Here is a 13,672-nt window from a genome sequence, read left to right as displayed (position 1 = left end):
GACAGTGTCTTTTAGAGGATTTATGGTAACGCTGCAGCGTGGAGCTGACGGAACAGCATGGAGAGCCCTCAGGGTCCTTCATTTGCCTGACACACTTCACTGCTGCCCATTAACACTGGGGCTGTTATTGGCATAGACTCCTTTAATGAGCGTCTCTGAGTTGAAGGTTTGCACTAGAAACAATAGATTCCACAACCGAGGCACCTCCTCACTCCACTTTCTATCTCCCAGTTTTTCTTTTCTTTCTAAAAAAGATAATCTTCTCTTAGGCAATATAGTTTGAAATAATCTGGGTATTTTATTTTCCAATTAGAACAGTCAGTACTGCTAACATTGACACAATATTGCAGAGAACCTTGATAGAAAGTCAAGAAATAAATTCTAATTTACATTAATGAAGAGAATGTCTTTTGTTGTTCTACTAAACTAAAAAGAGCTGGCATGTGAGCCACTCTTCTCATCTCCAGATTATAATCTGTATGAATGAAGTAACATTATTTCCAAGAAATAATGACACATCTAAAATATTTCTTACTCATTACATTTTTCCTTAACTGTATCAAAGTGTTGAAGAAGGCAATAATCTTAAAAATTGGGTGGTAATGGGTTCATCTAAATATTAACTGCTCTTAGTTTGAGTGTCAAACCTTGATATGTATTTTAAAACTGTTAAATATCTTGGATTTCAAAGTAAATTAACTAAATGTCTCTTTGTCCATTATGGCTTTCACATCAGCATTTATGAGTGAAATCATTGACACATTTCTTAGTGTGGGTACCTGTCTTGAAATGTAACTCTTTATTGTAAGTATAATAGTACAAAGGAGAGCCTTCTCGTCAGCCTCACCTCTCCTCAGGTAGTTATTATGTTGTTTTGTCCCTTAGAAAATGAACCGGAAGAAGGATTGGTGAAATCACTTCCCGGTGGCATCTCTGAACTCCCAACTCTCACCCACTGAGGCAGCAGAGTCTGAGCCAAAGAGCATCACCAGGCCACGGAGTTCAGGTACCTGCCCCTCTCTCTCTGGGGACTGTGCGCTAGGGTCCTGTCCCTGGGCCTCCCTACTTGCTGCTCGAGCCTCTCCTTTCTTCTCGGTGTCCTGGCACTTCCTGCCTTCTGGGAGGCAGTTAAGAGTTCCGTTGTGCATCTTCTCCAAACAGATGATTCTCGCTAAAAAGAGCCATTTGCAGTGAAATTAGATGATGCATATATTGTTCCTGCCACTGATGCTCCAGAGAGCAGGAAAGCTGTGCCTCCTGTGGCACTGTGAGGATCCCTGGGACTGCAGTGGGGAAATGACGCTGTTTCTGGTGGAATCAGTACAAAAGTAGCTGGTTAGTAAAGTTAGTAATTTTAGCAGTTTGCTAATTATGTTTTGGAGTTTGAAGTGGATATTGGCTCATGTCAAATGATTGCTGCTGTTCTGGCTGGTATGGCCCAGTGGTTAAGTATCCACCTATGAACCAGGTCACGGTTTGATTCCCCGTCAGGGCACATGGCCGGGTTTCGGGCTTGATCCCCAGTGTGGGACATACAGGAGGCAGCCGATCCATGATTCTCTCTCATCATTGATGTTTCTATTTCTCTCTCCATCTCCCTTCCTCACTAAAATCAATATTAAAAAAAAAAAAAAGGTTGCTGCCCAGTCGGGACACTTTTAGGGAATCTCAGAGGCTGAAGGTCAGCACAATTGTAATGTGACTAAACTCCCCCTCTGCCAAGTCTCGGCTTCTGAGCGTGTGCATGCTACTGACTTTGAAGCTCAGTATTGACCTCATGCCTGCATTTGGGAGTCCATTTTACACATGGGACTTGGCCAGTGAAACGGTCCATTCTTAGGGTGCTCTCTGAGGAAAACTGGCATCTTTCAGGGTTCACAGTGCGGTAGTCATTGACTTGTCTGCTGACTCCCCTTTTGCCTGTCTGACACAGAAGTGCTTGCTGCCACATGGAGATGAGATGCGGGGTCGTGTTCTATATGCTGCCGCCTCGTGGGAACTGCAGTCTTTAGGAGCTTTAGGAACTGGTGTCACAGGCCACCATTGTTCTTACTATGTTCCGTCTCTGCCTGAGTAACTGCACTCATTGGTTTGGTTTTGAGGAGGCATCACGTTTAGCATTTCCCTGGAGTTAAAAAAATAAAGCCTTTCACATTGCAGTTATAAGTTTAATGTCAGTTCAAGTTTCTGAGTTGTAGATGTTTCATATAATACAGGCTGTCTTGTTTTTTCCAATCCCATTCACTTTTAGTCAAAAGTTAAAGAATGTAATGGAATATTATAAAAATTCAATATTTAGATGTGGATTTGTTGAATTGATATTTCTGGCATGGAGTTAAATATGGTTTAATATCGAGCATTGGTTTTATATCGAGCATGGTTTTATATCGAGCATTCAAATACAAATCTCACCATAAATTAGAATAGCAAAACAAAACAATAAGCTAATTTTCAAAGAAAAATTCATGTTTATACTGGACAATCTTGGCCTTGAATAGGTTTCCTAGTTAAGGCATCACATTTGGTTTTCCAGGTGGACAGACAAGTTGAAGTTGTTGAGAGAAATGAAGAGAGCTTAAGGTCTCAACAGGCACTGATCTAATCACCTCCTCTTTGGCACTCCTGACCACAAGCCTGTGCACACAGGACCACACGTGTGTCTCTCTTGAACACCCCAAGCAGGCCCGGAGATGGTAGACTCTAGGTGTGGCAGGGACTTAACAGTCCCACAATTACCTTTTAATAACTTTAGTTTTTCCCATAGCTCTGTGATTTCCGGGTACTTTCTATCCATTCTTTAAAGATTAGGGTGTGTGCTCAGGAAGAATCAGTATTTATTTGTGGTATGTCATAGGCTAGTCCATGGTGACGAAGTAAAAGGGTAGATTGAGAGAAACAGATGAGCATTCCAAAAACGGGATGCTCCTGTGTCCTAACAGCATGCTCCTGTGTCCTTGGGGGCCATACGGCCTGGTGTGCAGGGCACTGGGAGACCAGAGAGGGGAACTGTAAAGCACTGAACAGCACAGCCCTGAGAGTAGAAAGAAGTTATGCTGCCAGTCTCTCGGAGCCTCAGTTTTCCCATCTGCACAATAGGAGAATGTCTTCTGCTTCCTGGTGTTGATGAGGAAGGCATGAAATAATACTCATAACACATAATGCTTAGTGGCAAGCTTCTTAAATTATAGCTGTTGTCATTATTGCTCATAAAGAACCAAGACATACTCACTGAGCCATAAAAGATTAATATGTAAGTAATCCGATTTACATCTGTGTTATGCTTTCTACCATTCAAATCAAAGTGCCTCCACTTACCATGCAGATGTGTAAAAAATGGAAACACGCTCTGTGAACTGATGCAGAAAGATTTCAAGCATATTTTTTTAAAGAAAAAAAGTAAGATGCAGAAGAGGAGCAGAAATATGAACACACATATATTTGCCTGTATTAGCATAACATTTTTATGATAGACAAGAAGCTGATAGAAATGTTTACACGTGTAGTAACTACACAAAAACAGGCAGGATTGAGGGGATCTTCGTGGTTTTTATTCATTTATAGATTCACTTTTAAATTCTTTTTGAAACATGCAAATGTAAAGGAAGGAGGATGGAATTAGGGGAGGAAGGAAGAAAGGAAGGAAAAAGGGCACCAAGGAACTAAGGAGGAAAAGGCAAGGAGAGGACATCTCCCACCAGTTCCCTAGCTAACAGTGCAGAGTACCAGACACAATCACCTTTGAACAGCCTTAGTGATTCCCATTGCTCTAGTCATATTTCATGTAAGCTCTTCTTTCTCAAACCCTCTAATTAAAATTTGTTTTATAAAATAATAAACTATATTATGGATTATTCAATAATAGAGTTCTATTTTGGAAGCCAAAGTTTCAAAATTATTAAAAAGAGTTTTCTAAAATAACATTCAGGAAATAACTATGAAATGACAAGAATATGGAAAAAAATAACTACAGCCATAAAATAAATTTTAGAATAAAAAAGGAAAAGTGATATTATATCTTAGTTATGTTTTATAGAAGACCTACTAAGAACTTATTGTGAACAGTTGGGGGAGATGTGAATATGGACTGTATATTTTATGATGTGATTGGAGCAATTAACTTTCTTTTTGTTACAGTTACACTCAGGTTATGTAGGAGAATGGGTTTTGTTCCCACCTAGGAGATAAATGGTGAAGGATTTAGGTCTGAGTAAGCATGATATCTGCATCCCCCTTTTAATAACTTTAGTTTTTCATAGTTTACACATTGTGGATGAATCACAAGAATTCTTGCTTCAGATTACACAGGGTTTACAAAGATCATACTTTAAAAAGATATTAGCTTATAAGAAAATGTAATAAATAACTTCAAAATGCAATGGGAATTTAATTTTAAAGTGTGCCTTTAACATTTATGTAAAATGTTTTTTGTATTCATTCAGTGGCAACTTAGCTGGCCACTAGGTAAAGCTAGCAATAAAACTACTGGTCTGCAATGTGTTAAGATATCTCCAAAGGTTCAGAAAAAAGTGTGTGTGATAGAGGGAAAGGTGTGTGTGTGTGTGTGTGTGTGTGTGTGTGTGTCTGAGAGAGAGAGAGAGAGAGAGAGAGAGAGAGAGAGAGAGAGAGAGAGGGAAAAAGAGAAGAGAGAGAGAGAGAGAGAGAGAGAGGGAGAGAGATCATGTGTGTTATGTGTATCTGTGTATTGTGTGTGCATGCATGTGGATGATGAATGTGCCCCACCCGTACTTGCAGTATGTATATTATGGCCCATGAAGTTACAAGGTAGCCTTATCACATGTGTATTTTTAAACACATATTTCTTAACACTCATTTAATGATGTCACAGATAAGTGGAACTCAAGAACTACTTTACCATTGCATGAAGATGAACTGCCTCTCAGTGGCATTTCCCAAGCCCAGCCCAGTGCCCCAGGAGAGCCAATCCCATTGGTCAGAGGTCCCTTAGGAGCATCGCAGGACCAGCAGGGACCCCTTATTCCCCTGGAGGAGGAGCTGGCCCTTCCAAGACAAAGCATTTATTCGTGGCACAGAGGCAAATGAATTTTGAGTGTAAGGCCCTTTCCACTCTATGACATTGCCTTGACTTATTTAGTGCCTGATTAATTAAAATAAACCTTATTATAACAGGATACTCAGTAGTGATTTGCATACATGGAGATGCATTGGCAAAGGCCTAGATACAAGAATTTTCTCCTCCTGAGAAAAGAGTGTTTGTTCTTCTGAAAATTTCATCTATCATCATTCCACAGCTTATCTGTTTCCTCCACATGCTCTGAAATCATAAGGAAAATGTCAGAATTTTATGAACACCATATTTCTTTTAATTCATTCTCCCTCAGAAAGTGAAGGGATTGTTAGTCGGTCAACACTTCTTGATGGCTACTGCCTGTGAGACACTCCGCTAGGTCACTGTTACAGGAAAGGAAACAGAAGAATCAATACTGACATGTCAGTTGCCAGAAGTCTAATATTGGGGAGCTCAGCTGGGCTTGGACCAGCAAAGGCAAATGGGGTAGGAGAGTCTGTGATGTGTGTGCTTTGCCCGTGGTGTGCAGGCTGCAGGCACCCAGCAGGTGCATAGAGTGAGGTCTGAGATTAGAACAAAGGGCAGCGCACACCTGCCAGGAAGAGAGAACCTAGGGAGGGTGCTCTGGAAGAACCCAGGAAAGCAACACCGCACAAAGAAGAAGTGGAAAAAGGGAGAACCAGGAAAGATAAAAAATATGGATCTGATTCTTTGAAGAAACAAAAAAACAAATAAAACTCTTCTCCTGCATAGCCTTGACCACTCCAACAGCATTGTTACATTGTTATGATAAATGCCGATTACTGGATCCTCAGGAAGGACTGACATAACTAAGGTCATGTCTTAAGTTGGTATACATAATGAAGTTATATTTCTATAAAACATGTGTGCTGTAGAGAAGGCACAGAGGCTGTGTGCTGCGCTCAGTTACCCGTGGAGGAGAGACCACGAGGAGAGCAGGTACGCCTCAGTGAACAGGACAGGCACAGGGCTGCTCTTTCCTCATACGTCTCCCAAACGTGTGCCTGCTCACACTCTCCTCTTCCTGTGCGGGGCCCTTCTGTGGGCCCTGGACAGGGTCAGCCAAACGGAGGTGAGAGTCGTCTTGCTGGTTGTGTTGTTTTGGGTTTTTACTTTTAAAAACTGCAAGCACAGGATATAAATTCCCTTTCAGTTATAAATCTTTAAAACTCTTTGTCAGAAATATGCAAATAATACAAACAAGTGTACCTTGAGCACACAGTTGGCATTCTTAGCAATTGTGAGGCTGTAATGAGGTCCCCCCTCCCAGAACTTGGAAAGATGGCAAATCAAGCTGCTCCAAGCTCCTATCAAAGTGGAAATAGGCAAAGTCACTGGAGAGGGATGGAATGCGTTCAGTGTCTGTAAACTTGATTATCATCTGAATTAGTCAGGAAGACTAGGCTATTTCACCAGTGAACTTGGATGTAAACTCAGAAAGCATAATGATAAAGATGTATTTCTTGCTCATATCACAACCTAATGCAGGTTGGGCAGCCCCTTCGTTCTGTGGCGTGGCCATCTGGAATTGGTGGTGTTCCAGAAAGGAGGGGGCCCTGAGAATTATGCAGGATGTTTGGGGAAGAGCTAAAATGTCATTAGTTGGAAGCCAAATGCCAGATCTCAATCCTGCCTCGCGGGAAGCTGGGAGAAGTCCATACGAGCTACTTGGAGCCATGACAGTATATTCTGCGCTGCCAAGTTCCCTTATCCTGGGAACAGAGAGAGTCTGTCCCCGAAAGTCTCACCAGCGGTCTGATCCCTGCAGCCGGGCTGCCTAAAGGAGGGACAGGGTGCTTCCGACCTCAGACACGTTCAGGTAGGTTCTTCCCTTAAACACTGGTCGGTGAACTTTGGACTTGGCTAATCTGAGTCCAGCTGAGTAAACCACCCTGTGTGTGTGCCTACTTCTTCTAAGAGTGGTTCCAGGACCACCTCCCTTAGAATCACCCAGTGCTTTTTTATAGAGCTTCATGATTTCCATTCAAGACCCGTTCTGTCACAATTTCTAGGAACACGACATAGCTATGAACATTTTAAACAAATAACCCCACATCCTTATGCACATTAATGAAGAGCTACTGCTCTAAGCCACAGCCAGTGCACCAAGTCACTGAGCTCCAGCTCTGCCTCCTGATGCTGCTTCCCACCTCAGTCCTGCATTTTCCCACAGTCCAAGGAGCCAGTTTTTTTTAATGTCTTAAAATGTCATCACTTGACCTGACAAATATGGTTACCCAGCCTCCTCTTAATTTGGGGGTGGAGGGCTTTTTTCCTTTTTATTATGGAACATTCAACACACGCACAGGTGTTGGTGAGCCTAATTTTTACATCTCTGAGCCTCATGAATGGCAAAACTTCTTTCCTCTGTATCCCACTCATCCTGCCTCTGCCAAACATGGGTCATTTTGCAGCAAGTCCGAGTTAGTGTATAATCTCATCTAGAAATACTTCAGTGTGAACTTCTAAACTATAAAGGTTCTTCTGGTAAAAGCATAACCACCTATCAGATCCCTTTAAAAAGTCTTACTTATCCAGACAGGATTCAAAGGTCCCAGTTTGTCTCACAAATTTATTGTTATAGTTAATTTGCTTGAATCAGAATCCGAGTGAGGCCCACATTGCTTCTTGCTGACATGCGATCCCTCTTTGACCTTCCTTCTCTGCGTCTATAACCTGAAGTAAAGCGGGGTCAGGTGTCCTGCAGATTTCCTTCCTGTGCTGTCATTTAATATGCTCCCCTGACTCCTGTGCTTCCCGAAAATTGGTGGTTTCCTCAGAGACCTCGTCGGACTGAAATCGGTTTTGTGGGTGTCATTCTATCCCCACACGATGAGAAGGGAGCCTGGAAGGTGGGATTGGCTCTCTCTCATGGGGGTGCCATGGATGGCTAGTCCCCGGGGGTCAGGCTGTCACCTGAGCCAACTGTTAGAAAGTCACCCAATGTTTGCAGTCATTGAGCTCATTTTCTAAATTCAATATTTCTCTTGATTTGCAAAATTATATCCTGTCATTTCTTCATTTATTAGCTAGAATACTTCTATATAGAAAATGTTCCTTTATCAACTAAAAGTCTTTTTGCCTAAGAAAGCAAGATAAATGCCTCTTTACCCTTTATCCAAATAATCACATCCTCTCTTTTTGATGAGGTCTATAAATTCTAAGACATGAAAAGATATTTATTAGTGAAAAAATGTGACCTCTCCTGAGGTGTTGTCCATAAAGCTTACATAGTCTTTTTATGTCCACACGGATGATGATGATAGAATAACAACCTACCTTTATTGAGCACTAAGGACAGTATGTGCTTGTGGTTGGCACACGTGTCACCTCACTCAAACCTCCACCACCCCAAGTGGCTTTGGTTGCTTCCATCTGCAGAGATGAATCGGAGGCTCAAAGAGGAGTGGCTGCCTCTTACCCACCGTCATACAACTGTCACGTGGCAGCCCTGCGTCCATCCTCTGTAGCTTCTGTGTTGGTGGCGTAGCCCAGACCGCGGTCCGGTGCCTGAGCTCTTCAGACTTCTGAGTTCTGCAGCTTCCTGCATATGTATGAGGGTAAGAAAAGAAGGAAGAAAAGTAGTTTCCTTATCAGCTACTTTGTGTAAGTGTGGGCAGTGAAGGTCGTAGCACCAGGATGGGTTCCTAAGGATCATCTGATTGCTTAACTGGCTGCAGGCTGCAGGCTTCAGTGTGAGGAGTTGCTCATGGTGTTTTCATTCTTGTAAGAGATGCGCTGAGCAGGGGACGTGCACACCACCAAGCGTCCTGCACTCCTTAGCTGCCAGCCTGGGCGGTCCTGGCACAGGCATGCCCAAGTGCATGCTGCCTGAAGAGCCATCCTCGAGGCCCCTGCAGGTCTGAGGTCTAGCAAGGGAGCCTGGCTCAGGCCTACGCCACACCTGCTGTGTGGATATCAGAAGGGCTGTCCAGAGCCTCCAGGTGAAAAACTTCAATGGGATGAATACCACCTGTACACGCCAGTGACCAGGTCTAGGAGCCTTGTTCCGAAAGTGGAGAGGGGCCTGAGGAAGTAGAACGAGGAACTCCTTCAGGTCCCTAGTTACTGTCCTTTCTGTGTTTTCAGTTCAGACTGGAAAACAGGCCACGGTCCCCATGCTGACAGCCCTGCCGCTCCCTCCAGCCCTGGCCGGGTAGAGCGCCCGGCTTTGCCTGGCTTCGGGGGCAGATGTCCCAGGCGCTGTGCACTGTTCCTGGAGCCAGCTGTCACCACTGTGAGAGGAGAAGGTCCTTTCAGAGAGGCAGACCTCCTCCCCTCAGAGGCATGGCCCAGGCAGCAGAGACCCTGAGACACAGTGTCAGGAATCAGTGCCACCACGTGCCTATCCTTCTGTGTCAGTGTCAGTACCTTCACATCTGTGTCAGGGGTGTGTGTGCATGTGTGTGTGGACAGGCGGTGGGGAGGGGAAGCAGAGCCACCACTGAGGAAAGGGCTCATGTGCTTAAACAAACCCCAGTGTGAGTGAGGACAGTACGGAGCCCCGTGAGGCTGCTGCCTGAGACAGGCGAGTGTGACGCAGAGCACACACTGGGGCCGTTTCTGACGGGTGTCCGCAGGGTTGGTGAGGAGCAGCCCAGGGATGGCGGCCTGGAGCAGGCACATTACCGTGAGGCGGCTTTGTGCCAACGACACGTTTTATGGCTCCCTGGAAGTCTGCCAAACCACTTCTTGCAGGCTTTTTCCAGGAAACGACGGCAGGGTTTGGGCTTTTTTTGGTTTGTTTGTTTGTTTGTTTGTGTTTTTAATCTGCTGGCACACACCAAGGTGTATGCAAGATTCGTTCACTGATAACGCTCAGCCCTCCTGGCCACGGGCATGGTGTGAGCTGCGTGTCTGCTCACTGCTCTGGCGAGCAGGACAGGTGTGATGGAAGAGAAGTGAGCTGGGACCTGACAGCCCACCTGGAACGCAGACGTGGTCTGTGAGGAGAGGTCATTGGAGGGAAGAGTGGGAAGGGACAGGGGCCAGAAACACAACCAGGACCAGGTGTGCAGCCCCAGGAGCGAAGTGACCTTCCTCAGATACCTTAGGTATTTGGTGATTACAGTGCAGATGCTTGCTTTTTAATTCACCAGCCATGAAAATTCAACTCAATACTTTTTGGAGAAAGTTGTCCAAAGTTAAGATTTATCAACTACTCATTAGGTAATTAGTCAATGTCTCATTAATTTCAAGTGCCAACACAGATTATTTTTAAGTTTCCTAGTGATTGAGTTAATAAATCTTAATTAATGTAAATATTATTTAAGCAGAGTGGCTCACTCAACAGGGGCAGGGGCAAGAGACCTACACATCAGGAAGGGTTTCTTCCTTCTCTATAGTCAGACCACGCATGGGCCCTCCCAGCACAGCACTCCTGTGGAAGGGGAACACAGTCCCACCTGGGGTGTCATTAACTCTCGGTGCCCAGTGGAGCCCCTTGAACAAGTAGGACTTGGGGTGTCAGCCAGCATTCTGGACCCTTCCAAGCAGTGCTCCACCCTCACAGTCTTCTCTCCCTCCCTCTCCTCTCACCAGCATTGGCCACTGTTTCCCACCATTTCTTGATGTGCGAGCTCATCATCTGCGCTGTCCCCTCCTCCCACTCGTTCTCTGTACTGTCCCCTCCTCCCACCCGTTCTCCGCCTGGCCCTCACAGCCTGTGCGGAGCAGTCCTCCTGTCCTCACGCCATGGCAGTCTTCCACACACCGCCACCCTCGCCAGGCCCACTTCAGCCGACCCTCTCCTGTCTCTAGTGCAGTTCTGGTCCCAGATCCAGTTGACGTTTTAAAAATTTATCTTGATGGGCCTCCAAACTGCATCTGACACAGTTACCCTCTCTTTAACGAGATTTCCCACCTTTTCTCTTTCCATCACACCCTCTGCTTTTCCCTGTTTCTCTTCTTACAAGTTGGGCATCCCAGCCTCAAGCTGCTGCACCCAGCTCTGTGCACGCCCCTTAATCTCCTCCACTGTCTCCGTTGGAAGTACCACCCATGAGCAGGGGCGCACACATCTGCACCCCAGCTCGGTCTGCTCCCCCTAAGCTCCAGGTTGCAGACCCAAGGCCACCTGACTTAGGTAGTGCTCAGACCCTCTCACCCAGTGTCTGTGTGTCATCACCTTTCCTCTGCCTTCATTTGACCAGGATGTCAGCTCTTCCAGGAGCATGCAGTGTCTCCTCCAGTGTTTACGACGCGCCATGCCTTCTGATTTCAGTTCCAAGCACCTCCTCTCTCCCGCACCTCCAACCCTGCCATTCACAGCCTGATTAGAGTCTCATAGTCTCTCCTCTGGAGCACCCCAAGGTCTCCTACCCATGCTCCTCGGTTCTACCTTTGTGTTCCTCAAACATACCCCCCACACAATTTTAATAAAAGTCTATGTAAACCCTGAATTTACCCATTGTGTTCCCTGTTTAAAGTCCCCCAGAGCCTTCACATCACCTATGGGATTGAATTCTTTAATGTGGTCTGAGGATTATGATCATCTGGCCCCGTCCCACTCCAGCTGCCACTTCTCACCATGTGCCTCCCCTGTCAGGGTTGAGCTGCCTGGGGCTCCCTCCAAACACCTCACATTGCCTGTCATGACTTTGCATTTGCTTTCTGACGTCTGCCTGGAATGGCATTCTCTCTTTATCTTTATTCCTACTTATAATTTTTAATTTGTTTTTATTTGTTTTGTTTTAGAAAGAGAAAGGATGAGATAGAGAGAGAGAGAGAGAGAGAGAGAGAGAGAGAGAGAGAGAGAGAGAAAGAGAGAGAGAGAGAAACATCCATGTGAAAGCAAAACACTGATTGGCTATCTCCTCCATGCCCCCTATTGGGGATAGAGCCTGCAACCTGGCTCTGGAGTCGAACCAGCAACTTTTTGGTGCATGGGACAGCATTCAGCCAGCTGAGCCACACCAGCCAGGCCCTGTTGCCATTTAATCATCAGTCACCTCCTCCAGGCCCCACCTCTCCACGTGTGTCCTCTGCTCCCACAGACTGAATTTGTAAGCATCTGAGCTTTCCCAGTACTTAGAGGGTCCCTATAGTGTTTGGTCTTTTGTTGTTTTCTGCTTTTCAGTGCTAGATCGAAAGGCTTCATTAGGGCGGAGAGCAAATCCTATTTTCAGCTTTTGCTCTGAGGTCCATAGTACATGCCATATGTCGGGCTGGTATTGAGCACTGATCCAGTACCCAATGGTGTTGACGGTGAGGTAGGGACTTCTTCCCTGGTGGTTCCCCCGTGTGAGCAGGTGTAAGCTGTGTGCATCTCCATTCCCTCCTCCGGTCCTGCGTAGGGCAGCTTGGTCAAAGGAGTGTCAGTTCTCACTTTGGTTTATGGCTCTACAGGAAAAAATACTAATTTTTCTTTAAGCCACAAGTGGTTTGGCACTGAAAAACATTAAAGTTGGTTAAGTTATAATTTCTTTCTTTGAATATATTCAACGAATAATTTCTACTAAGTCGCCTTGGTCAGGGTAGAGGTCTTTACTTTCAGTTGTAAAGGTGTATCCTCACGGGCACCTTCCAAGACCCTCTGGGGTGCCTCAAACGCGACTGTATGGAGCCCCATACAGGCTGTACTTTCCCCTCTACACACACCTGTGACACAGCTTAATTATAAGTTAGGCACGGTCAGAAATTAACAGTAAAAAATAGAACAGCCCTAACGGTTGACTGTCATGGGAGCCTTGTGAATCGGTCACTGTCTCAGTCAGGGGTCCCTGCTGAAGTCTTCACGTGTGCTCAGTGGTTTCTGGTGCAGCACGTTGTCCTCAATCCAAACACGTTTTCCATTCTGTCTCCCACCACAAGTTCAACTAAGCACCTACCACACACTGTGCCTGAAACTTTTGCAGTTGAAGGTGCAACAGCAAAACTAGCACGCATTTTTTTTTCCTTCGTCCTTCACAGTTTCAGAGACAGAAGGTTCTTACTGTTGATCTCAGCAGCCTCAGCCTCTCAGCCTCTCCCTTCCTAAGTGGAGGACACCATCTTCCACTGAAAAGAAGCGCTGCCCGGCTTCTCTGGAGGCATTCGAGCGGCAGCCACCTGCTCTGTGCTTGTAAGGCAAGTGAAAGGACTGAGCACAAGCCCTGCACCCAGTGACAGCTGACCTGATAGCCGAGAGGTGCCGGTGCCCGACCTGCAGGGGAGTCACACCCCAGGCGGGATGGAGCTGGGTGGCAGCGATTTCATCAGGCTACTCAGAATTGCATGCAACTTAACATTTATGAATTCTTTTAGTTCTGGAATTTTCCATTTCATATTTTCGGACCACAGTTGACTGCAGTTAACTGAAACCATGGACAGTGAAACCGTGGATAAAGGGTACTAACTACAATAGATAGCATTTTCTCTCCTCATAAACTTCATCCTGAGACATTAGTTCTTAGAGCCAGGCCTTAGTATTTCTCTGATTATCTCCCTGTGCTCCTCTCTCTGTACCTGTCCCCACTCCTTCCTTTCTCCCCTGGGGGCACTTAAGGAAGTGGAGTTAATTTGGGAACTGCACATCAGAAGCCTGGTTGTATATGTTGCATCTTTAAAAACAAATAAGATTAGAAGTGCTAAGACATTAGGATGATGTAAGGAACTCAAGGTGCT

General features: G+C 45.4%; 1 protein-coding gene across 14 annotated transcripts in view; it reads left to right on the top strand.

Moving 5' to 3' along the window:
* Nucleotides 1-13,672, top strand: part of MYT1L (myelin transcription factor 1 like) — a 261,507-nt gene that overhangs the window by 104,156 nt on the left and 143,679 nt on the right. For 2 of the 14 annotated variants that reach the window (XM_036430284.2, XM_045578834.1), the window contains exon 3: nt 886-1,006. The exons of the other annotated variants lie outside the window; for them this stretch is intronic. The gene's annotated coding sequence lies outside the window, so the exon portion shown is untranslated. The remainder of the gene's footprint in view (nt 1-885; nt 1,007-13,672) is intronic. 14 annotated transcript variants of the gene reach the window in all.

This window comes from Pipistrellus kuhlii, unplaced genomic scaffold, assembly GCF_014108245.1.
Source record: "Pipistrellus kuhlii isolate mPipKuh1 unplaced genomic scaffold, mPipKuh1.p scaffold_m20_p_106, whole genome shotgun sequence".
In the NCBI taxonomy this organism is placed as follows: Eukaryota; Metazoa; Chordata; class Mammalia; order Chiroptera; family Vespertilionidae; genus Pipistrellus; species Pipistrellus kuhlii.
This window is presented reverse-complemented; position numbering and strand designations above follow the sequence as displayed.